This window comes from Bos mutus, chromosome 1 (genome assembly GCF_027580195.1).
Source record: "Bos mutus isolate GX-2022 chromosome 1, NWIPB_WYAK_1.1, whole genome shotgun sequence".
Taxonomy (NCBI): Eukaryota; Metazoa; Chordata; class Mammalia; order Artiodactyla; family Bovidae; genus Bos; species Bos mutus.
In genome coordinates this window covers 142272254-142296962 of record NC_091617.1, presented here as the reverse complement: position 1 = coordinate 142296962, position 24709 = coordinate 142272254, and positions in this window count along the sequence as shown.

Genomic DNA, 24709 nt, shown 5'->3' with positions numbered 1-24709 from the left:
TATTCTGTCATAACATCTCTCAAATTTGTCCCGTTTTGCTTCTACAACCTGAATCCAGGCTCTCATCATCTCAATTCTGGGATGATGGTGATGATGGTGACAATGATGTATTTTGTTATTGCAGCCATGGGAAACGAACACATGAGGAGAGAGAGTGAAAATGAAAACTCCCTTCATCCTCCCACCCCTGCCCCCCTGTCACACACACACGCACACACACACACACACACGTTTTCAAAGCGCTGGAGGAAAAGCAGCATGATGGAGTATTTGCTCTCCAGGAAATGGAGTGGACTGGGCAATATGACTGGCTGTGTCTGGACTCACGATTCAAGTCCCCAAAGAGGCAGTGGGAAGGAAGAAGGCCCATCTGAAAGACGGGAGCTGTGGGTCAGGGAAGGGGGTCTGAATGGAGACCTGGAGAATGGAAGAGAGTATCTTCCAGAGGTTCTCTAGTAACAGGCTTTGGTCCTCAGACAGCAGGTAGACAGCACTTCCCCTCCGTGTGGCCTGAGCAGTCTCACCTTAAGCCATTTTGCCCCCTCTCTGCAGCTTCCGTCTTCCCTTCCACTAAATGGGGAGAACGGGGTTAACACAGAAATACCCAGCATGGTCTGCCATGTGGAAGCCATCACGGATGCCAGCATAGACACCAAACCCTCCGTCAGCAGCATGAGCACCAGCCTGAGACATGGTCAGCGGCACTTAAGGACGACAGTCTGGAAATTCACCCAGAACTCAGCTTGGGGGACAAGGGAGGCCAGAGAAGTGAGGTCACGTGGGCTTTACTCTCGCTCCCACGAAGGAGGCAATACACTGCCACAGGGGGCTGCCTGCCCTGAGCTCTCGCTTGTGTCCCTCTCAGAGCTCCCGTCACAGTGCGTTCCGAGTACCTTCTAATACACTCTGTGCCCTAGAAGGCCTGTTGCTGCTGCTGCTGCTAAGTCACTTCAGTTGTGTCTGACTCCTAGCGACCCCATGGACTGCAGCTTACCAGGCTCCTCCGTCCATGGAATTTTCCAGACAAGAGTACTGGAGTGGGGTGCCGTTGCCTTCTCTGCCTGTTGCTGCAATAGCAGAATATTTGAGTCAGCCTGGTTCAGATGACCAGCCTTGGAGGCACCCAAGGAAGTTGCCTGAGTGCTCTAAGTGGCCAGAGGCCGGGCTCTCTGCTGGGATTTTGGTGTCTCAAGGGGCCCCAAACCTCTGCATCAGCTTCATTGGTTGTCACAGACCCCAGACCCCTCCACCCCTTTGTGCAGCCCAGCCAGGTCTCCTCTTGGTGACCATTGCCTGGGGACATGATCCCGGTCTGGGGATTTGGGATGGGTGGTACCAGCCTGGCTCTGGGCTGCGGGGGCCCATGGGGTAAAAGGGCAGCTGCAGTGGCACTGTAAGGCCTGCCAGGGCTGTGGTGGAAGATGATGGAGCTGGATCTGGTGGGGCAGGCTCAGCTGGCTTCCCGGAGGAGGAGACATCAGTGATGTGTGTGGAGGAACAAGTAACACTTGTCAGGTGAGGAAGGGGAGAGGCATACTGGGCAAGAGAGGGTGTGTGAGTGAGGGGAGGTTCTGGGTGGTGGTGGGGGCTGGGAGGGGAGCTTAGGGAGCTGGGGTGAGGCAGGGAGTGGTGGCCTGGAGCCCCGCTCCCCATACCTCAGGTGGACGTGAGGTGTGTGCAGTCACTGCCACATGAGGAAAAACAACCGTTTTCTAGCTCACCAGGTAAACAGCCATTTTAAAGCTGACCTTAAACCCCAGTAAAGAGGCCCTTGGAATTGTTTTGTGCCCTGTGGCAGACCCAGTAAGAGGAGGGTGGACACAGGGTAAGCCTGACCTTGGGGCACCCTCTGCTCTTGTTCCAGATGGAGCCCCCCTCCACATGGCTGCTGCTGTCAGGATCGGGAGTGAGCCCCCTGGGACCTGTTCCTCTTCTTGGGTGACCATCACCTCCAGACCAGGGGGTCTACAGCTCAGACTGGCCTCCGTGGGATTGGCCCACTCAGAGCCTCACACCCCTCTCCCTAGACCCTATACTAATTCGGGTCACCCCTCCCAGCTGCCCTCCCATGGCACCTCCCAGGCTTTCTGTCCACGTGGGGCAGGAGTGGAGACCCTAACATCTGGCCCATGGAAGTGAGCTGGGTGACATAAGACATGGCCGCGGGGCGGGGGGAGGAGGTGTGTAGCCTTTAAGGCCCGCCCCCCAACCCCAGGTCTCCATTGTCTTCCTGCTGCAGTGACCACCTGTCCCGGGAGTGTCCACCATGATGGGTGTGTCCTAGAAGCAAGAAATATATCTGGAGGCATTAAGCCTTGGAGACCTGGGGCTGTTAGCTACCTGGCATGGCCTCACATGTTGTGGCTGCTGAAGGCCCTGCCCCTTCCCCTCACCCCTGTTGTTTTGGAAGCAGGAGCCCACCCTGCCCCTCCCCCCTTCACCTCGCACCCTGCACATTCACAGGGACAGAAGCCCAGGGCCCTTCCTTCCCGGCCGCCTGTCCCCAGTGCTACTGATGCCTGGCCAGGCCTCCCAGGCTCTCAATCCCACTGGCCATTAGCCTTTAGGACGATGTGGGCAGAGCACTGGTCATCTTCCCTTCTTGCACTCAGGAAGCCTCCTATCCCGGCCCAGACATGGTCCGCAAGCTGGTATGACAGCCCCATGAAGGCCGGCCACATGGCCCCATGCAATACCCGCTCACATCTTTCCCCACAGTGGGGTGCGGGGCACTGCCTTCAAGGGGTGCCTCTTAGGCTCTGCCTGGGCGACCGTCACCTTCATTCACGGGAGGCCAGAGGGTGGGGGAGCAGGGCTCAGGGCTGGCCACTCTCGGCACTGCCCGTGGACCAAAGCCTCCAGACACACCTACCACTCGCTACCCCCGGGCCAGAGCTGGGCTGCTCTTGAAGAGCCAGGAGCAAATTCCGCTGGAGGCTGAGGAGACCCACACCTTTGCCTTCTGGGGGAGGCTTCCTGCTGGCTCCTCCACATTCAGACAGCCCTCCTTGATTTGCAGGTGCTGTTTCTGGGTGATGCTTGGGGAGCCAAGAGTCCCTGAATGGGGCGCAGGCCACCCAGAGGGTGGGGTCTCAGAGAGGGGAAGCGTAGGCCTTGGTCCCAACATTCAGGGTTGGCCTGAATGTTGAAGGAGTGAGATGCTCCAGGACAATCGGTTATGGCCCCCCTCCTCCAGCCTGGAGCCATTCCCACCCCAGGTATTTCCCCTCGGGGGCCTCGCAGGAGGCCCAGGCTTGCAGGGGCAGTGTGGGGGCCACACTCTGCGTGGTGCAGTGGAATGTCTGTGGGGATGGTCTGCTGGGCACCTGCAGTCATCATCCTACCCCTGGCACCCGGCCCCAGTGTCCATGACACTCAGGGTCAGAGGTCAGGTCTGGACCTCAGCACGTCCGGTGGGTTCAGATCCCAGAAGTATGTGCACAGCCCAGGAGAGACCAGTCTCCAGAACATAGTCAGAGCTTGTTTACGGAATGTTCCTCCAAATTTGACAATTCATAGAGAGACAGAGCACCTCAGCAGAGGTTTTCCTAAATTTTATGATGTTAAAAAGATGTTTGACATCATCAGTAAAGAAATTGTTCTATCAATAATTAGAAACAAATTCTGATCAACCACGTGAATATTTTCTATGAAGAGCCTTTTCACTCTCTTTACAGGAAATATTATAACATTGTTGTCACAGAAAGAGACAATCACAGCATCCAGTTAAAAACAGGAAAAAAAGAGAATTACACAGATCTGTTGATCATTTCATGAAAGTTTATGTCATATTTTTGGATTTTGTCTTGCGTGTCGCATGAAAAATATGTCCTTTGCTATGATTTCTTTTTTCATTCTCAGTAATCACTTTTGCACCTTGTGGATGTATCTTTTACATTTTGCGGATATAGACTGTATTCTTTTTCTTAAAGTTGTGCCTTAAAATGTGTAAGTGTGAAACCCACACAGCCTGGACCCGCCTTTGCCAGGGCTGGAGTGGAGCAGAGTCAGAGAAGACTCTGGAAGGATGGACAGTGGGTGAGAGAAGGGAGTGCTGAGGGGTTTCCAGGAAGCTGAGCCTTGTGGAGCCAGTGGGGGCTCCTTTCAGGCTTGGAGGCCCCCCTCTTGTACTCTCCCTGGGGAATCTCTGGAGGTCATGAGAATCAGGGAGAGACACCCGCCCACGTGATGTTTTTCATTGTCTCAAATGGAATGAGAACAAATCATGCAATCGCTAGGGGGATGCTTGCAAAGATTTAAAAATTAGAATAAACATGCATGCTTAGCTGTGTCCGACTCTTTGCGACCCCATGGACTGTAGCCTGCCAGTCTCTGCTGTCCATGGAATTTCCCTCAAGAGTATGGGAGTGGGTTGCCACTTCCTCCTCTAGGGGATCTTCCCGACCCAGGGGTTGAACTCACGTCTCCTGAGACTTCTCCACTGCAGGCAGATTCTTTACCTGCTGAACCATCCAGGAAGCCCAAAATAAACATACAGTGTTTTGTTAATGAACGTACATTTGAATTTGGGGGAAAGATGAAGAACTTTCAGGTGTACACCTTTAAAAAAAATAGGCTTTATTTTTCAGAGTAGTTTTGTGTTCCCAGGAAAACTGAGAGGAAGGTACAGATTTCCCTGTCCCTGCACACCCACGGCCTTGGCCGCTGTCAACACCCCCACCAGAGCGGCGCGTCCGTCACAGCTGGAGGACGGACACGGACACACCATCATCACACACAGTCCTGAGCACCAAGCCGCATTCCTGGTGTTGTGTTAATACACTCGGTAGGTTTGGACCTGCATCCACCACAGATCCTTAATATCGCCTGGGCTCCACCTACTCATCCCTCCCTCCTCCAGCCCCTGTAAGTCACGGAGTATTCACTTTCTCCGTAGTTTCAACTTTGTAGATCAGACAGCTGACTCGAGTCAATGAAAAAAGCCAAGAAGGGGGAAAACAGACACAAAATTCTGGAATACACTCTGGGGTGGTGGGTGGAGTTGAGGCATGCTACCAACCCTGGGCCACGTCTGCTGGAGACCCAGCCTGGGGTCTAGTGGCTGGTGATGACCCCCACAACTCCCAGCACAAGGTTCCACTCGCAGGAAGCACGACCAGTCTTCCCAGAATGAGGCTGGCGACCAGCTGCAATCTCTGAGTGGGCCTCTGCTGGCTGTGTGCCGGGAGCCAAGTGCTTCTTTCTCAGGAGATTCCAGAGCAGCCTTCACGTCCCCACTCTCCGTCAGTGGCATCCTGGCCAGTTGCCATGGAGATCCACTGGCACAGCACTCTGTCCAGCCCCAGCCAGGTCGGACCAGGGGCCGCTCTGGCCCTCAGTGTTGTCCTCGAGACACTCCCTGCTCAGTCCCCTCTCCTCCCCCTCCCCCTTGGGTGTTACTTGGCTTCCCCAGTTGGGTTGGTGGAGGGCCTGGGGCCAGGAGACCTCCGTGGTTGTGAACCATTCCCGGGGCAAGAAGACTTTGCCCGGCTCCACTCCCCCAGCCCCCAAGGGATCTTTCAGGGGGTTTTCTCTGACTGCCTGGCCCTGGGGCCCGATGCCATTGAGCAGTTTTTCAGTTGTGCCAAGGAGTTGGTGGGGGGCTGCCACTCAGCCATGTGCTTCTTCAACCAGCAGTTGGGAGCAGGGCCTTGGATGCCGGTAGGATCTCTGGGGACAGGGCAGGTCATGGCTGAGGGCCCTGAGGTGCACCCAGGGGTCGGGGGTCCTCTTGGGGCCACCCACCCTCCCAGCGACACTGCTGTCACACGGATGGCCCTACCTCCCTGGCCTGAGCCGAGGGTCGTCCCGACCCAGAGGGCTGGCAGGGCTGAGTTCAGACTGTTTGTGCACGGCCCAAGCTGGCAGCACTGGCACAGCTCCAGAAGGCTATAAGAACACAAGACAAAGAGGAATATGCAGCAGAGCCCACACACAGCCCTCAAACCCTGACCCAAGCAATGAGTGAAATACCTGCCCCAATGAGCAGGAGCCCCAGGTGACTGCCCCGCTGCGTCCACTCTTTCCCCCAAGGGCCTTCATTCTCGGTGCTTCTCCCCATGGAGTCCGGGCCTGACCATGCCTGTGCCTTCTCCCTGCAGTTCTGGAAAGGCCCACGCTGGCTTTGCAGCTGTGTATGACCAGGGTCTGGTCATCTGGCCTGGAGCCCCATGGTGGGTGGGTTCTGCCCGTCAGTCTTCTTTCACAGGGGTTTGGGGGGAGGTGGGGTGCTCACTGGGCAGAGGATGGGAGCTGGGGGCTGGCATGGGCCTTCCTCAGGGGCAGCCCTGGTCCCAGTGTGCTGGGCGGCCTGACCCAGTGAAGGGTGCGGCAGTGCTTGCCGTTCGCCAGGCACCGTGACAGGACCGTGCCACAGGCCGGAAAGTCCAGTCCCCCACTGGGAGGGAGCAAGAGCCTGGTCGCCTTCATCTTACTCTGAAGGCTCGAAGCAGATGATGAGATAGTTGGAGGGTATCATTGACTCAGTGGACATGAGTTTGAGCAAATTCTGGGAGGTAGTGAAGGACAGGGAAGCCTGGTGTGCTGCAGTCCACGGGGTCACAAAGAGATGGACACACTGAGTGACTGAAAAACAACAGCCAATCTGTCTCCAGCACAAGAGAGACCAGAGCAGGGGAGACAAAGAGTGTGGGGAGGCAGGCCCTGAGGGACGCATCTTAGCGGGCAACGGTCGCCACCTGTGCCTGGGACTGGGCCCTCTGCCCTCTCTGCAACCAGGACTTGACCTCGAGGATGAAGCCTAGGGAAGGGTCTCCCAGCTACAATCCCCACCCCCGCACCCCAGGGAGTGTCCCGACCCACGAGACACAGTGGGCTTCTCTTTGACCCGACCACCCAATCTCCAAAGCCCACTGAGTCCATCTGTCCAGCTGCTCTACCTGCCTTCAGTGGGAGTGGGGGGGGGCGGTAGCTTGCTTTCCAGGGTTCGCCTTTCCAGTGGGTCACAAGGGTGGCCCGTCAGGCTGGGGGAATTGACCTGGCCTGAGTCAGTCCCCAGTGACGGAGAGATGGGAGGAAGCAGAGGAAGGGTATCACCAGTTCCTTCATGCCGTGCCTTCCTGGCTCACCTGCGTCCAGCCCGCGCGACACAGGCCAGGCCACCAGCCCACCCTGGGAGGCGCCTTCTCAGGTGTAACCACTGGAGGACCCCAGACCCCTCTGAGGTCGACAGAGCACAGGACTTTTTCCCAAACCTGAGGTATCACCCGAGCCACTGAGCCCACAGCCCGTGCTGTCCCTGCCCACGGCAGGGGATACACATGGTGCGTTGTTACTGCCTGATGGGAGAGGCTCAAGCCAAATGAAATGAGGGTGGGCGGGCAGGGAAGGGGGATTTGGGTCAGTCATTTCACAGCCATGTGCATTCCCGGTCTGGCAGCACTGGAGAAGCAAAAACGCTCTTAGAGGAGACCCTAGTGTCTCGCACTGGCTGAGCAAGTGGCCTTGGAAACCAGACCACCCGACTATGATGGGAGAACAGAAGGAAAGCCCCCCACCCACCAGGACTGGGGACCAAGAGGTCTGGAACCCAGGAGGTGATTCTAGAAAACAGTAGCAGAGACAGGCCCTCGGAGAGGCCCACACCATCCTCTGTGCTCAGGGTGACCTTGGAGACCAGTTGGTGCGGGGCGGTGCTGGCGAGGCCTCTGTCCAGCGTCTCTGTTCCGAGGTCCTCCTGGCCCTCAGGGCCCCAGCTGGGTGATCAACTCCAAGCCCATCGGTCACATTCGGTCCTGAATTTGATCCCCGGCCCCCCCTCCCCCGCACCCCCCAAGAGACCTAGCACACAAAACCCGTCATCCTACCAAGGACGTTAGGAAGGGATTATTCACTTTCCAAAGAACTCTTTTTTTTTCCCAGAAAAGAACACTCCGAATTTTCCAGAAGCTCCGACAGCCACTTCCCCGAGTGCATTCACTGTGTCATTCGTTTTTTTCACACTGAGACAGTGTTTTGGGAACACATCCAGTTCAGGGAAGGAAGAAGCCTTGCAGGCTGTGTGTGTGTGTGGAGGGGGGACTCTTGTGGGGGAGGTGCAGCCTGGCAGGCGTGAGGGGTCCAAGGCCCGGACTCCCAGGGTCCTGGAGCCGTGGCCTGGCGTCAGCAGCGCCCGGCTCCTCTGCGGGGTGTTTCCTGCCCTGGAAGCAGGGGGTGGGGTGGCCGCCCCCCCACAGGCAGCATGTGATGCAGTGGAGGCTTGCTGAGCAGCTGACACAGTTGGGGAGCAAGCATGACACCATGTGTGATGGGAGAGGGGCCGCCTCGTGAAGTGTGACATGAGAGCAAAGGAGGGAGGTCATGAGAAAAGATGTGAGGAGGGAAAGCCCTGGACACTGCTCCCCGTGAGCAGTGATTCGGGTGGCGCCCTGTGTCTCACGGAGGGAAGGGAGACACCTAGAGTCCTCTAGGTCCCCCGCCCACTGCGGGGTCCCGGGTGGCAGGCCCATCCCCCCAAGGAAGACAGAGGGTCGTGGACAGGCTGGGGTGGGGGCTTGGGAGTGGGATCAAGGTCTCCTCTGCTCTGTGTGTGAGGGCAGCAGGGAGCCCAGGTCCAGCTCCCTGCCTGGGGTGAGCCGTCTGGCTGGGCTTCAGACCTTTCCTGGCACGTCAGACAAGACCTCAGTGCCTCCTGGCACGGTGATCCTCTTTGACCTCCCCTCCCCCACCCTACCCTATTCCTGTATAGAACTTGTTTCTAAGTATATTGTCAACCAAGGGCACAGGGGAGCAATCCTAGGCCATTTTCAACAAAGAGGCTTCAAGTCACCAGACCCCCCTAGACTGGGCAATGAACTCAGAGTGTTCATTTGGTGATCCCCCCCAACCCCTGGCCCAGGGCCAGCTTTTCTAAACATGGACCTTAACACCCAGGAGGCCCAGACCCTCCACCTTTCAATCCAGACAAACAGCACCGCAGCCCAAACCACTATGACATTTTAGGTGGGAACTAAAAATAACCAACAGTCTGGGCAGCTGGACTGACTTGGGTGGCCGTACATGTGTGTGCTCTGCTTGCTTGCATGTAAAAATTCTCTTTAAAGAGGCAGCTTTATGAAGACAGACTCTTTCTAGCCTTTTGTCTCTGTAAGTTGAGGTGGTCAGCAGATATTTCCCTCAGGATGGTGATGATACCGCTTCTGCTTTTGTTGTGATTTAAAAGGAAGTGGTCTCTCCCTGTCCTTCTGCCCTGGGTGGGTCACAGCAATAGTGGAAAGCAGTCATCTATAAAATGATCAGGTCCCAGGGTGTTCCAAGCTTCCCTTCCACTCTGTAATCTGAGACCTGGGGGAGGGTGACCCATCAGGAGAGGAAATGGACTTGAAGCCACAGCAGGCAAGTCACTTACGCGTCCTGGGCTCTGTTCCCGTGTCCGTAAGGTGGGGAGAGCGGGGTAACGGTCCTGCCTCGGAAGTATCGGAGGAGATCATGGTTACTCGAGGGGCTTGTAAACTGTAGGGCACTGTGCAAACACAAGATGTTAATTGTAGCTCTGGTTTTTAATTAAACCAGAGATGTGAACAACTCATAGAAATGCAGTCAGCTTTCCTTGCCGATCTTGGCCCACCAAGACCCCCGTCAGTGAGGGAAAGAGGATGGCCTTGTAGAGACCACTGCCATCACTGTTTCCACCAACACCCGAGCCCACTGCTCTGCCCAGCTGTGCCTGATGCCCTGGTGCTGAAGAGCAGTGGGGAGCGGTGGGTCAGAGGCCCCGGGAGTCGTGCATGGTGTGCTGGGACTCCTCAGCGTGGCAGTTGCGGGGGGACAGGGCCTCCCTGCTTGGGCCTGGGAAGGTCTGATTTAATCATCACGGCTGCTGTGCAGGCAGCACACACCCTCTGGCTTAATGGATGAGAGACTGAGGCAGAGCGCTAAGCAAGCCTGCAATCTGTTTTATGTCCTCAGGAAAAGAGTTTAAAGCCTTTGTAAAGGCCAGTGAGCAGACAGATACTGAAAAGGAAGTCCAGGGGACATGGGGCAGCAGAGACCACGCCACCATCCAGAGTCTGGTCTCTGCTCCCCACGAAGTCTCCTTCTGCACAGTTTCACGTGGCTTCCACCCTCCAGCAGTCTGTTCCTCTGTGGCTCTAATGTCCAGACGCCAATATCCTGCTCAGAGCAGTGAGCCGTCAACTTCCGAGAGCCAGGGCTGAGCTGCCAGCCAGAGCTGCCCCGCGTGGGGCAGTGGGTGTGTTGGTCCCCAACTCGATCCCACTTGCTGGGCAGTGGCCCCCACCCCAGCTGTGTGCTGTGCTCGGGGCTCACAGCTGCCGGGACTCTGGAAGAGGGTGCTCCCTGAGTGAGCTCACATTTGGAGCCCGTGGGACCAGGTTGAAGCTGTCCCCGTCGATGTCCTAGCTTAGCCTTCTCCCGGGCCCTGTCCCCTACCACCCCACTGTCCCTGCCCCCGCCCGCCCTTCTCTCTGTATTAATCGGACAGAGCTGCTGCCACCGACACCACTGGAGGGGCAGCTTAAGCAACCTCTGTTCTCTCACCGCCTGGAGGCCAGACGTCTGAGATGGAGATGCGGGCAGGCTGGGTCGCTCCGAGGCCTCTCTCCTTGGCTTGCAGACGGCCGTCCGCTGCTGTGTCCTCACATGGTTGCTTTTCTGGACCCCCTCGGCCCTGGATACCCCTCTGTGTGTCCTAACCCCCTCTTCCTATAAGGACACCAACCTCCCTGATGGCTTCATTTTAACTGATTTGTCTCTGAAAAGAGCTTGTCTCCAAATTCAGTTACATTCTGAGAGACTGGGGCTTCACCGTGTGAATTCGGGGGAATCTGATTCACACCACAGTGCTTGGGACTGGGATCATTTCCCCAATAAATCACTTTCAAAGCAACCCCTGTCTCAGGCTTTGTTTCTGAGGCAGGGCCCACCCAGCTTCCTGCTTCTCAGAACAGGGAGGGGACCGCCCTTGCTCTGAGTTCTGCTCAGAGGCAGCCTCTTGGGGACCCTGGCTACAAGCTACTGGCAGTCCTTGGGGACAGGACAGGCTGCAAGTTGGAAGAGGGGAGGTGAACCCCAGGCCGGCCATTACTCATTCACTGAGGATTTTTAGATGAAGCTTTGTTCAGAAACTGCCCCAATGTGTCCATTTGTTAATTGAAGTGTAAGATTTTTCTCACATAATGATATAAATGTAAATAATTTGCCCTTTGATAGGCACAACTTTTTATTCCTGGAAACTCAGAGGAACCAAGTCATTATAAATTATAAGAATGGAAAGAAATCACTGCAGATCTGACCCGGCTTCTTCCCCAGGGGGCATGGGAGCTGCCCGCAGGGGCGGGAACCTTTAGCTGTTTCCGGGCTCAGCCAGGGTCCGCCCGAGCCAGTCTCGTGGTTGCTCCCAGCCCCAAAGTTGACTCCACGTGGGACAACAAAAGATTTAATTAGCCTCTCTGCTTTTTCCATCTGGGAAGCAGAGCTCAGAATGCTTGCCACCGGAGGCCATGCAGACAGAGGCATCTGTTTTGGGAAAGCCTCTGTGCCTGGGATGGAAGACATCCATGCTCAGCGCACAGGCCAAGCTAGAGAGGAGACACCTCAGATCCAGGACAGGAACACGCAGCTCTCCTCACTCACGGGGCATTGTCCCTTGTGTCCAAGTATTAGAGAGCCTTGGTGACACCAGTTCCTTCCTGTTTAGATGCTGTGCAAGCCCTGCCCCCACCCCAGTGTGATGGCTTGTGGACCCACATGCTGGCAGGTTTTCATGGTCTGCTTCCTCAGGGCGGTCCTCCTCAAAGGCAGCAGGGAGTGAAGTGGGGATCCAGCTTTGGGTAGAAAACCAATCCATTGCTAATTTCTCTTTTTAAATTAAGAAATAGTTGACAATTAAAAGCTATATTCATTTAAAGTGCACAATTTAATAATTTGATATACACGTACATTATGAAATTAACAACATAATTAAGCTAATTAGCATATCCATCACCTTAGGTAGGCTGGCTTGCTTCCTGCCTTCTTCTTCCCTCCCTCCTTCCTTCTCTTCTTTCCTTTTTCCTTTCTTTCTTTCTCTCCCTTTCCTTCTCTTCACTCGCCTCTTCTTTCCTTCTGATGTGTGGAATGAACACAAGATCTACCCTCTGGCCAGTTTCAAGTATAAAGTATTGTTGGCTATAGTTACATTTCTACACAGTAGATCTCCGGAACTTACCAGTATTTTGTAACCGAAACTTTGTATCCCTTTACCAACAGCTCTCCATTTTCCCCTCCCCTTAGCCCCTGGCAACCTCTGCTCTACTCTGTTTCTATGAGTTCTGCTATTTTAGATTCTACATATAAGTGAGGTCATATAGTGTTTGTTTTTTTTAAGAGGCAAATTTAGTAATATACTATGCATGCTAAGTTGCTTCAGTTGTATCTGACTCTTTGCAACCCCATGGACTGTAGCCCACCAAGCTCCTCTGTCCACGGGATTCTCCAGGCAAAAATACTAGAGTGGGTTGTCATTTCCTCCTCCAGGAGATCTTCCCAACCCAGGGATTGAACCTGAGTCTCCTGTGGCTCCTGCATCACAGGTGGATTCTTTATTGCTGAGTGTATATCTATCTATCTATATCTATCTCACAGTTTTTTACCTGTTCATCCTTCAGTGGACGTTGAGGCTGTTCCTATATCTTGGCTGTTGTGAATAAATGATGCAGTGAATATGAGAGTAAAGACATCTCTTTGAGATCTGATTTCATTTCCTTTCAATATATACCCAGAAGTGGGACTGCTGGATTATAAAATAGTTCTATTTTTTATTTTTTTGAGGAAACTCCACGCTGTTTTCCATAATGTATAACAATTCCCCACCAACAGTGTATATTGCCACCAACAATGTACAAAGGTTCTTTTTTCTCCACGTCTTTGCCAGCATTTGTTATCATTTGTCCTTCTGATAACAGTTGTTTTAATGAATGTGAACTAATATCTCACTGTGGCTTCAATTTGCTTTTCCCTGATGGCTAGTGGCATTGAGCACCTAATCGTGAATCTGTTGGTCATTTGTGTGTCTTCTTTAGAGAAAGAAGGTCCTTTGTTCATTTTTAGATCAGCTCTTTTTTTTTTTTTGGCTGTTGAGGTATATGGTTTCCTTATATATTGGGATATTAACCCCTTACCAGATATATATTCAATAATTTGCAAATATTCTTTCTCATTCCCTAGGTTGCTTTTTCACACTGTTGATTGTTTCTTTCCCTGTGCCAAAGCTCTTCAGTTTGAGTTAATCTCATTTTTCTACTTTTGTTTTTGTTGCTTATATTTTTGGCCTCATATTTTAAAAAAATCATTGGTCAGACTAATCTCAAGAACATTTCCCCCTGTGTTTCCTTATAGTAGCTTCACAGTTTCATGTCCTATATTTAAGTGGCTTATCCATTTGGAGTTGGCTTTTGTGTGTGATGTGAGATAAGGGTCCAATTTTACTCTTCATGTGTGTAGATATCCCGTTTTTCCAACACCATTTATTGAAGAGACTGTCCTTTCCCCACTTTGCGTTCTTGGCACCCTTGATTTTGTTGTTGTTGTTGACTAAACAGCAGCAGCTTGTTTAATACATTGCCTTGGTTGAAAATGGGAGTTAAAATAGATCACAACACTTGGAAAACCAGAATATAAATGTCCTCCCTCTAAGAGCCAGACAGCTGGCACCCTTGTTGCATATCAGTTGATCAGATGTGCACAGATTTATTTCTGGGCTCTCTATTCTGTTCTGTTGGTCTATAGTCTGTTTTAAAGCCAGTACCATGCTGGAGAATCCCAGGGACAGGGAAGCCTGGTGGGCTGCCGTCTATGGGGTCGCACAGAGTCAGACACGACTGAAGCGACTTAGCAGCAGCAGCAGCATGCTGTTTTTATTACTATAGCTTTGTAATAAAATTTGAAGTCAGAAAGTGCGATGCTTCCAACTTCGTTCTTCTTGTTTAAGATTGCTTTGACTATGCAGGGTCTTTTGTGGCTCTATATGAATTTTCAGTGTGTTCAGTTCAGTCACTCAGTCCTGTCTGACTCTTTGTGACCCCACGGACTGCAATACACCAGGCTTCCCTGTCCATCACCCACTCTTGGAGCCTGCTCAAACTCATGTCCATCGAGTCAGTGATGCCATACAACCATCTCCTCCTCTGTCACCCTGTTCTCCTTCCCTCAATCTTTCCCAGCATCAGGGTCTTTTTCAATGAGTCAGGTCTTCGCATCAGGTGACCAAAGTATTGGAGTTTCAGCATCAGTTGTCGCAATGAATATTCAGGGTTGATTTCCTTTAGTATTGATTGATTTGATTTCCTTGCTGTCCAAGGAACTTTCAAGAGTCTTCTCCAGCACCACAGTTCAAAACCATCACTTCTTTGGTGCTTAGCTTTCTTTATGGTCCAATTCTCATATCCATACATGACTTCTAGAAAAACCATAGTTTTGAGTCTATGGACCTTTGTCAGCAGACTGATGGATTTCTGCTTTTTAATACACTATCTAGGTTTGTCATGGCTTTCCTTCCAAGGAGCAAGTGTCTTTTAATTTCATGGCTTCAGTTACCATCCACAGTGGTTTTGGAGCCCAAGAAAAGAAAATCTGCCACAGTTTCCACTTTTTCCCCATCTATTTGCCATGAAGTGATGGGGTGTTTTTCTGGAATTCCCTTGCTTTTTCTATGATCTAACAGATATTGTCAATTTGATCTCTGGTTCCTCTGCCTTTTCTAAATATAGCTTGTACATCTGGAAATTCTTGGTTCATGCACTGCTGAAGCTTAGCTTGAAGGATTTTGAGCATTACCTTGCTAGGATGTGAAATGATGCATGCCTTAGTTCTTGATTTTGCATCTCATAAATCTCATAGGCTTTCTTTGTTCTTTTCCATTTTTACTCCTGACTGGATAATTTCAAAAGGCCTGTCTTCGAGTTTGTGGGTTCTTTCTTCTGCCTGGTTGAGTCTGATGTTGAAGCTCTCTACCACACTTTTCATTCCAATCATCATATCCTTGAGCTCCAGAATGTCTTTTTAATTGTTTTTCATGATTTCTATCTCTTTGCTGGACTTCTTGTTTCATTCATGTAGTATTTTCTTGATTTCATTGAGTGGCCTGAGTTCTTTGGTAGCTTGCAGAGCTTCCTTAGAACAATTTTGATCTTTATCAGGCACTCTGTGGGTTTCCATTTCTTGGGGTTAGTTACTAGAAATGTATTGTGCTCCTTTGGTGGTATCACGTTTCTTTGGTTTTTCCTATTTCTTATTGCCTGTGTTGATATCTATGTCTTTGAGGGAAAGTCACTTCTTTTCGACTTTATAGGGCTTCAGTGAGGAAAGACCTTCACCTACAGGTAGGTGTGAGGGCACCAGCTAAGTATGTGTGACAGAATCCACTCTGAAGGATGAGTGTGCCTTGCAGTGATTCCAGCCTCACAGAGGGCACAGCAGTGTTGCTGCATAAGCTGAGGTCAGTGTCCACCGTGGCTGTGGGAGTCCATGGTGGCAGCAAGGGCTGTGGGGACCTTAGCGGCCACGCTTCTAGTATCCTCCTGTTCCCTCTGTCCTCATGTGGGAAAGCTGTGGCCAAGGGGATCTCTCTTGGTGCTGATCTAGCAGGTGGGTGAGCCTGAGGCAAGGGTGTGGGCAGAGCAGCTGTGGGGCAGGCTTCTGGGGTACACACCATCATGGGGGATGTGTTGACTCGGTCCAGAGGTCTCAGGGTGCCATGGTGGCTCCTTCTCTGCAGTGGCCCAGCAGCAGCTCCTTCCCTCTCTGGGTTGGGTCGGGGGTGGGTGGGAAGCAGTAGCATAGACTTCAGACACGTGTGTCAACTGGTTGAGCATAGCAGAGACTGGGGAGGGGCTGGTCCTTGGCAGTGAAAACCGCAGGTGTCTGCAGTGGTGTTGAGGGCATCCAGGGCATTGGGCTGTCCTTCCCCCATAGGGGAGGCCATGTCAAAGGGTCCCTCTCAGCAACCAGGTGTGCCAAACCATGGGACAGTGTGATGCAGGTAAGATGCTTGCTGTGAGTGTCTACATGGCTGTTCTCAGCTTTGTGTGCCTCTGAGCTTCTGCAGCTTCTTTATTGTACTGTGGAGTTCTCTCGGAGCTATTTTCATCTCTATATAGCTGTTTCTTCAGTGTATTTGTTTTCTGTGGGGGCATGAGCATTGGGACCTCCTAGTCTGCCATCTTCCTGACATCACCTAATTTCTTTTCAACTGGGTTATTTTTAAAAGGAGTAAATTGTGTGTGTGCTTAATTAATAGTGACTGCTTAGTGTTGCAACTCATTTATTTGGGGACAGACTCCCAATTTGTGTCAGGAAACCAGTGTCTGCCACTTTATTATTCAGGCTGGGAGAGATACAAGTAACTGGTGAAATGGCTGGAAGATGAATCTTAGCGTTCGAGGTTCACTATGTCTTTTCACCATGTTTAAAGTACAGAATTCTGAGTTTGGCATCTTAGCAGCAAGCACTGCTGAGCTGCAGCCAGAGAGCTCTAGACTGACTCTAAGACTATGGTGAATTCCCAGGAGTGGCATCACCCCTGGCTGGCCCTTTGGAGGGTGTGCCCAGGGACCAGGGAGGGTCAGTGCAGGAGGCTGGGCCCCCTGCACCCGCAGTCCATCTGTCTGTCCCTGTGGAGGAGGTCATATATGCACATGTCAGAGGGGACAGAGAAGAAAGGGCTTCTGCCCACAGGGCTGGCCATGAGGGACAGTGGCATTGAGCTGATGGGAAAGAGAGAAGGGGCCTCTGAGCAGAGCACATGAGAGTCGGGACCTACAGAGATAGGTTTCTGGAGGGGCTTTTGAGCCTTCCCATCACAAGGTTCAACCCAAGGTTTCAATAAAGAAACATTAAAACCAGATTCTGGTACATAACCCACTGTTCAGATACACATATGTTTGAAACAAAAATATGAGAAGTCATGCTTCTTGAATGCGTGGTGGTCAGTGATGGTCATGGACCTCAGCCCAGCCAGGCACAGAAGTCAGGCTGCCCTTCCTCTCCTCTGGACCAACATCTGCTCAGGCCCTAGCAACTCCATTCCCACTGCTGGCCACTTCCTGTGGCAATCGGAGGCGTGGGGAGGCCAGCTTCCCCATGTAACTGTTCCCGTGGGCCTGAGATGGGTGTGTTTCCTTCATGGGCTGGCCTCCCCGAGGGCGCCACCCCCCCAACCCTGGGCTCCCCTGGCTGGTGGGGCCTGGGTGGCACGAACCCTCTGGGAGCAGCAGTGCAGGCCGCTCTGCCTTTGCTGCCAGCACGCTGCTTTGAAGTGGGTCCCAGGGCTTGGCTCTGCAGGGCAGCCCCGTGGCCTGTCATTAGGCACGTCCGCTCCTGGCTGCACCTGATAATTATGGCCAGATCAGCAGGCGCAATCGCCAGTCCCCAGACAACCTTCCCCAGGCCTCAGGGCAGGGAGAGCCTCCCCCAGCAGTGTCCCCAGGGCTGTGGACCTGGGGCTTGGGCGGCTGGGGGCACAGCTCGTCCAGTTTACAAGGCTTTGCTGGGGGCCAGGGTTCTCCTGGGCCCGTGTGTACTCCCAGGGCACTGCCTGCCCACCACTGCCTGCCTCTTGCAGCAGGATCTTTCCTAAAATAGTCATTTTAACCGAATTTAATTACCTGAACACACAGCACATTCTCACACGTGCTTTGTGTCGTGGCACAGACTCTAAAGTTCTGAAGGCACAACAGCCATGCACAGCCGGATCTGCCTTCCTCTCATTCCCCATCCCCAGAAACAAGAGCACAACCTGGATGCCCATGTCCATGTCGACTAGCACACACACACTCTCACCTCCTCCAGCCAGAGGTCATGGCCCACGCTGTGCGCTCCGGGCTTTGGCTGACAGTGTGTGTCGGCGCTCCTTCTCTACTGCAAAGCAGCTCCTGACAAGCCTGGATGTTTAGCTGGAATGCAGGAGTTTGGTACTGAAGATGACTCTGCACAGGGTCCTATGCATGAACCATGCTTTGTGGGCACGTGGACCTGCAGGGCGAGGCCCAGAAGCAGTAATGCAGGTGTGTGTTGCTGTGGTTGCTCATGCCCTCAGGGCAGCGTGCTTGACAGTCAGGGTCCCGCCAGGAAACCAGCCAGAGCTCCAACAGGGGCCCCTTGCTCCCTTGGTGCTGAGAGAGCAGGAGAGGGAGGGACGGGCTTGGAGAGGAGAAAGGCAGGAGGGCCTCTCCCAGGCCAGGAGCTAATGTTGGCTCTACTGAACCTGTGCTGACCTTGGGCCCTGCAGGGATTCCTGCCCTGATCCTAGTGAGCGCTGATGCCAACTTGAAGCAGGAAGAGCTGATCCTAGCTACCTCCCCACATCCTTGCTGGTTCTCCCAGGGGCAAAGCAGCTGGGGGCACGGGTGCTTGGGAGATGGGTTTGCAGCCCCCGGCTCCTGACAGGGACAGGTGGGCATGGGCCGAAAGCAGAGAGAAGGGCGACACACAGAGCTGTGGGTGCATGGGGTGGAAAACACGTCCCTGTCCTGTAGCCGACCTCGGCGTGCTTGAGGCTGGTCCTAGTGGCTCCGACCCAGCAGGACAGAGGCACTGGGGGGCCTGAAGACCTTCATCAGCATCCCACCATTCTCCATGTCTGCACCATCCTTGTGCCAGCTGTCTGTGCTGGACTGGCCACTCCTTATGGGGACCCTCATTCAATATCCAGCTGGTGGGCAGAAGCACTTCAGTCTTTGACTCTTTCCTAGTACTGGGCACATGCAGCTCTCAGCTGACATTGGTTTCTGAGAACACCAGGGCCATCAAATACTGGGGTGGGGACCCCATCAGGCATCTTCACTCCAGTTATTGGGGTGACAAATACTGGGGGACCAAGGCAGGAGGGCTCAGGATGGAGGGCTATTTATGTCGTGTTGTCTGGATCTCTCCTTTCAGAACAGCCTGAAGCTCATCTCCAGGGTGACAGGGGCGCAGGCAGCTCAGCTCACTCTGTGACATGAGACATGCAGGGCCAGCCCCAGGGAAACTCACCCACCATGGTCCCGGGCAAGAGGTGATGGGAGGTGCCTTTCATCATCCACATGGGAGAACCAGAGACCACATTGGCAAGCATTGCAGACAGGGGTTTAATCCATGCGTTTTCTTCCTGAGGCTGCCCATAGTACCACAGAGTGGTTTAAACAATGAAAATGTATTGTTTTGGCTCCAGAGGCTGGAAGTCCAGAATCAAGGTGTGAGCTGTGTTGGTTCCTCCTGAGCCTGTCAGGGAGAACTGGTCTCACACTCTCCCCCAGCTTCTGGGGGTTTGCAGACATTCTTGGAGGTCCTCGGCTTGGGCTACCTCACCTGATTTGCCTTCATCTTCGTGTGGCATGCTGTGTCCAAATTTCCCCTTTTCGTAAGGACATCAGTCATTTTGGATTAGGAGTCCACCATATCCAAGTGGCTCAGTGGTGAAGAATCCTCCTGCCAATGCAGGAGATAGGGATTCGATCCCTGAATTGGGAAGATCCCTGGAGGAGGAAATGGCAACTCACTCTAGTATTCTTGCCTGGGAAATGCCATGGACAGAGGAGCCTGGTGGACTACAGTGCCTGTGATCACAGTCAGACATGGCTGAGCATGCATGTGTAACTAATTATAACTGCAAGGACCCTATTTCTTAAAAAGGTCACATTCTGAAATACTTGGGGTTTGGGCTTCAACATATGAATGAGGGGGAGACACTATTCAATTCGTGAGAATCCCCTTAATATGCAAAGTAAAAAAGTCTCAGTGACCCCAATTTGAAAGACAGACCAAGAACAGAACTTGGGAATTCCCCAGAAAGCAAATATCAACGACCACAAACTGAAGGGAGGACAGTCCAAACTTACCAGGATCAGAGAAATGAGGGCCATGGCACCACGTGTTCCCTGTCAAACTGGCGGAATTTTGTATCATTGATAATCCTCAGGGCTTTGTGATTAGAGTGCAAAAGCAGGCAGACTCTAGAGGATTCAGCATGAATAACCCACCTGAACATGTCCCTTTGATCCAGCCCTTCTAGTTTTGTTCATCAAACCTAAGGAAAACATCTGTTTCTGCTTCATTGACTACACCAAAGCCTTTGACTGTGTGGATCACAACAAACTGTGGAAAATTCTTCAAGAAATGGGAATACCAGACCACCTTACTTGCCTTCTGAGAAATCTGTATGCAGGTCAAGAAGCAACAGTTAGAACTGGACATGGAACAACAGACTGGTTCCAAATTGGGAAAGAAGTATGACAATGCTGTATATTGTCACCCTGCCTATTTAACTTGTATGCAAAGTATATCATGTGAAATGCCAGACTGGATGAAGCACAAGCTGGAATCAAGATTGCCAGGAGAAATATCAATATGTTAGAAAGTGAAGAGGAACTAAAGAGCCTCTTGATAAAAGTGAAAGAGAAGAGTGAAAAAGCTGGCTTAAAACTCAACATTCAAAAAACAAAGATCAGGGCATCCAGACCCATCATTTCACGGCAAATAGTTGGGGAAACAGTGAGAGACTTTATTTTGGGAGGCTCCAAAACACTGCAGATGGTGACTGCAGCCATGAAATTAAAAGATGGCTGCTCCTTGGGGAAAAAAGCTATGACAAACCTAGACAGTGCATTAAAAAGCAGAGATGCTACTTTTCCAACGAAGGTCTGTCTAGTCAAAGCTATGGTTTTTCCAGTGGTCATGTATGGATGTGAGAGTTGAACCATAAAGAAAGCTGAGCATCAAAGAACTGATGCTTTTGAACTGTGGTGTTGAGGAAGACTCTTGAGAGTCCCTTGGACTACAAGGAGATCAAACCAGTAAATCCTAAAGGAAATCAGTCTTGAATATTCATTGGAAGGACTGATGCTGAAGCTCCAACACTTTGGCCACCTGATGTGAAGAACTGACTCATTGGAAAAGCCCCTGATGCTGGGAAAAGATTGAAGGCAGGAGGAGAAGGGGATGACAGAGGATGAGATGGTTGGATGGCATCACCAACTTGATGGACATGAGTTTGAGCAAGCTCCAGGAGTGGGTGATGGACAGGGAAGCCTAGCATGCTGCAACCCATGGGGTTGCAAAGTCGGACATGACTGAGCAACTGAAGTGAACTGAATTGAACCTAAGGAAGCGACTTCCAAGGTGGCGCTAGTGGTAAAGAACCCACCTGCCAAGAGACGCAGGTTCGACCCCAAAACACGGAAAAATATTGATTCCTAAAAAGTTTATCTCAGGGTAATTAAAAGATTAATAGAAACACAGCAAAAATACACCATAAAAAGGAGAGATTTTGGTATTAACACTCCAGAAGTTTTTACTGAGGACAGTTTTTAAAAAACTGTAATTTCTTCTAATTTAGAATTTTGCTTAAAAGGAAGAGAATATACTTTCATTAATCATCCTTACTGTGCCAAAAGAAAGTATTAAGAAAGGTAAGGGAGTATTGTCATGATTATAAGGTTGCTGAGGTAGCATTCAGGATTTCATTGAACCTAAGGGCTTCCTTGGGTGGCTCAGTGGTAAAGAATCTGCCTGCCAATGTAAGAGATGCAGGAGATGAGGGTTACATCCCTGGGTTGGAAAGAAAATGGCAACCCCCTCCATTATTCTTGCCTGGAGAATCCCATGGACAGAGGTGCCTGGTGGGCTACAGTCCATAGGGTCGCAAAGACACAATTTAGAGACTAAACAACAACAATAAAACCTAAGATCCCAAAATATGGGAAGGTATTGATTCCCAAAATGTTCATCTCAGGATAATTAAAAAGTTAATAGAAACAAAGCAGACAGCATAAAAAGGAGAAATTTTGATATAGCCATAGGAGAAGATATTATTCACTCATTACATTTACATTTTAAAGTAATATTAATGACCCTGGAAAATACCTATGTTGCCATGTTAGGGGAGAAAAGTGACACACACACTATATTACAATCTGGGGTTCAATTTTCAGAGGATGACTAAGCTACAGCAAGGGAGCATGGGTGCGTATTCAGTCACTCACTCACGACTGACTCTTTGCAACCCCATGGACTGCAGCCCACCAGTCTCCTTCATCCCTGGGATTCTCCAGGCAAGAATACTGGACTGAATTGCCATTTCCTTCGCCAGGGGATCTTCCCGGCCCAGGGATTGAACCCATGTCTCTTGTGTCTCCTGAATTGGCAGGTGGATTCTTTACCACTGAGTCACCTGGGAAGCCCTACCACCAGGAGTGAAGTGAGAGTCACTCAGTTGTGTTCAACTCTTTGCGACCCCATGGACTAAAGAGCCCATGAAATCCTCCAGGCCAGAATACTGGAGTGGGTTGCCATTCCCTTCTCCAGGGGATCTTCCCACCCCAGGGATTAAATTCAGGTGTCCTGCATTGCAGGTGGATTCTTTACCAGCTGAGCCACCAGGAAAGACCTAGTACAATAAGGAGAGGCCAAAGGAGAGGCCAAATGCTATTAAAAGAAGATTTATATTACTTACCCAGTAAAGGGGACACACAGGCCGTGCAGGGCCTCAGGGGGACAACCCTAGGTTTGCATCAGGAGGCTAGAGCCAAGTGAGGGGAAGCCGAGGCCAGATTTTGATTGGGGTTCTTGCATGAAAGGCAGAGCAGGGGCGCAGTGCAGGACTGGCCTGAATAAATCATCCTGTTGAGGTCTGAGCTACAGAGAGAGTCTCTTGGCCCTGGGGTGGTCTGGGACGGGGGCAGATTGGGCTTGGTGTGAGGGTTAGGTGAAGAGGGTTGTGGCCATAGACTGGGGTTGGTAAGTTTCTGAGTAAATGTGCTCCCGTGAGCCAGCATGTCACCAAATGCTGGAGGCTCTGCGGAGGGAGTGGGAAGTCAGGGAGGGAAGAATGTCCCTATTTTCAAGAATACAGAAAATAAGAACATGTAGTTAAAACCACTGGCCCTGTGACAAAAGGATGCTGAATAGATGAATCCAAAGTCTAAGAAAACACAAAACACCCACATAAAATATTTAACTCTGTTTTTAAAACGCACAGAAACAGGCAGTGCTGGAGGAAACATTCCAAAAATGTTGACTGTGTTCCCTCTGTGTGGTAGATGGCTGGTGCTTTTTCCCTTCTGGGTTTTTTTTTTTTTAAGTTTTCTTCATTTTCAAATTCTCTATGAATGAATATGTATTATTTTTATAGTCAGGATGAAAGAGTTTAAACCATGTCTGTAGCTGCCTGCACGATGGGGCTCTGAGCATGGGCCCTGAGCATCCCCACCAGACTGCCCACCTGCCCATCTGCCCACCTGCCCGGTGGTCCTGGCGAGCCTGATAGGCACTTGACTGGGGTTCTCTCTGTTGGGGTCACAGGCCCCGGGAGGAAAGGAGGTACAAGCAGTGAACAGCAGAGATGCCAGCAAGAAAATGGGGCAAGGAACCCTCAGCTAGGTTGTTGGCAACTAGTCCTAGCGTTTAGTCGTCAGTTGTATCTGACTCTTTGCAACCCCATGGACCATAGCATTCTAGGCTCCTCTGTCCATGGGATTCTCCAGGCAAGAACACTGGAGTGGGTAGCCATTTCCTCCTCCAGGGGAATCTTTCCAACCCAGGGATTGAACCTGAGTCTCTTGCATTGCAGACAGATTCTTTACGGTCTGAGCTACAGGGAACGTGGTGACTAATTATCAGCTATTCTCTGTGTGTGACAATGCTGTTCCCTCAGAACTAGCACAGAGAACTCAGGCTCAAAGCTCCCAGGGGCCAGGCAGCCCCAGACTTTCTCTCCTGAGCCTCAGACAGGAGAATCTGACCCACTCAGTCAAGGGACGCCACATCCAGGAAAGCCAGGATCTGAGTCCAAGTTCCTTTATCAGACGCCACACCAGAGCAGCTCTCACCCAGGGTTACAAGACCCAAGTCTGGTTGAATGGGATCCATAACCAGGAACCTGGGATTGAGGCAGCAAGAAGGGCCTGGCGCTGTTTGGGAAAGGGAGTGCGTGATGAGTGTGTGGCAGGAAGTGGCAGGGGAGTTGGAGAGAGAGAGAGGGAGAGGAGAGGAAGGAGGAGAGTAGGGGGAAGGGAGGGGAAGTAAGTCTGGAGGAGAAGAGAGTCCCTCCAGGATGTACCCTGGTGCCATCCGCTTCCAAAACACATCACCTTGGCCGTGGCTTTCAAGAGGTCAGTTAAGTTGCTGGAGGACTCAGATCTCTTAACATTTTTTTAGGTGTTTTAAACCACAGTCATTAAATGTGGAATGCTGTTTAGAAATTATGGTGAAATACACTTTTGCTAATCAATTTAATTCATGCTTATATGCAGGGTCTACACACATATTCCTATATTGTTCAGTTGCTAAGTCATGTCCAACTGAGAACCCATGGACTCCAGCACTCCAGGCTTCCCTATCCTTCACTATCTCCCAGAGTTTGCTCAAACTCAGGTCCGTTGAGTCAGTGATGCTATCCAACAATCTCATTCTCTGTCTCTGCCTTCTCCTCTTGACCTTAATCTTTCCCAGCATCAGGGGCTTTTCTAATATCTGTACTGAACACTGTCACTGTGACAATTTTAATGGAGCATTGAGAGAAGCAAGTGTCTAAAGGACCCCTTGGCTCCAACCCCCCTCGGCATCTTGGAGCCCCAGACCCATGGCTTCCTCTGCATTGAGGACTCTTCAGAACACTGTGCGAGTCAGGTGGGCATGTGGGAAGCCCAGGGCTTCTGGGCCTGCACTGGCCAGCCCAGCAGCCCTCTGCTTGTCGAGCCTGCAGGCGTCTGTCCTC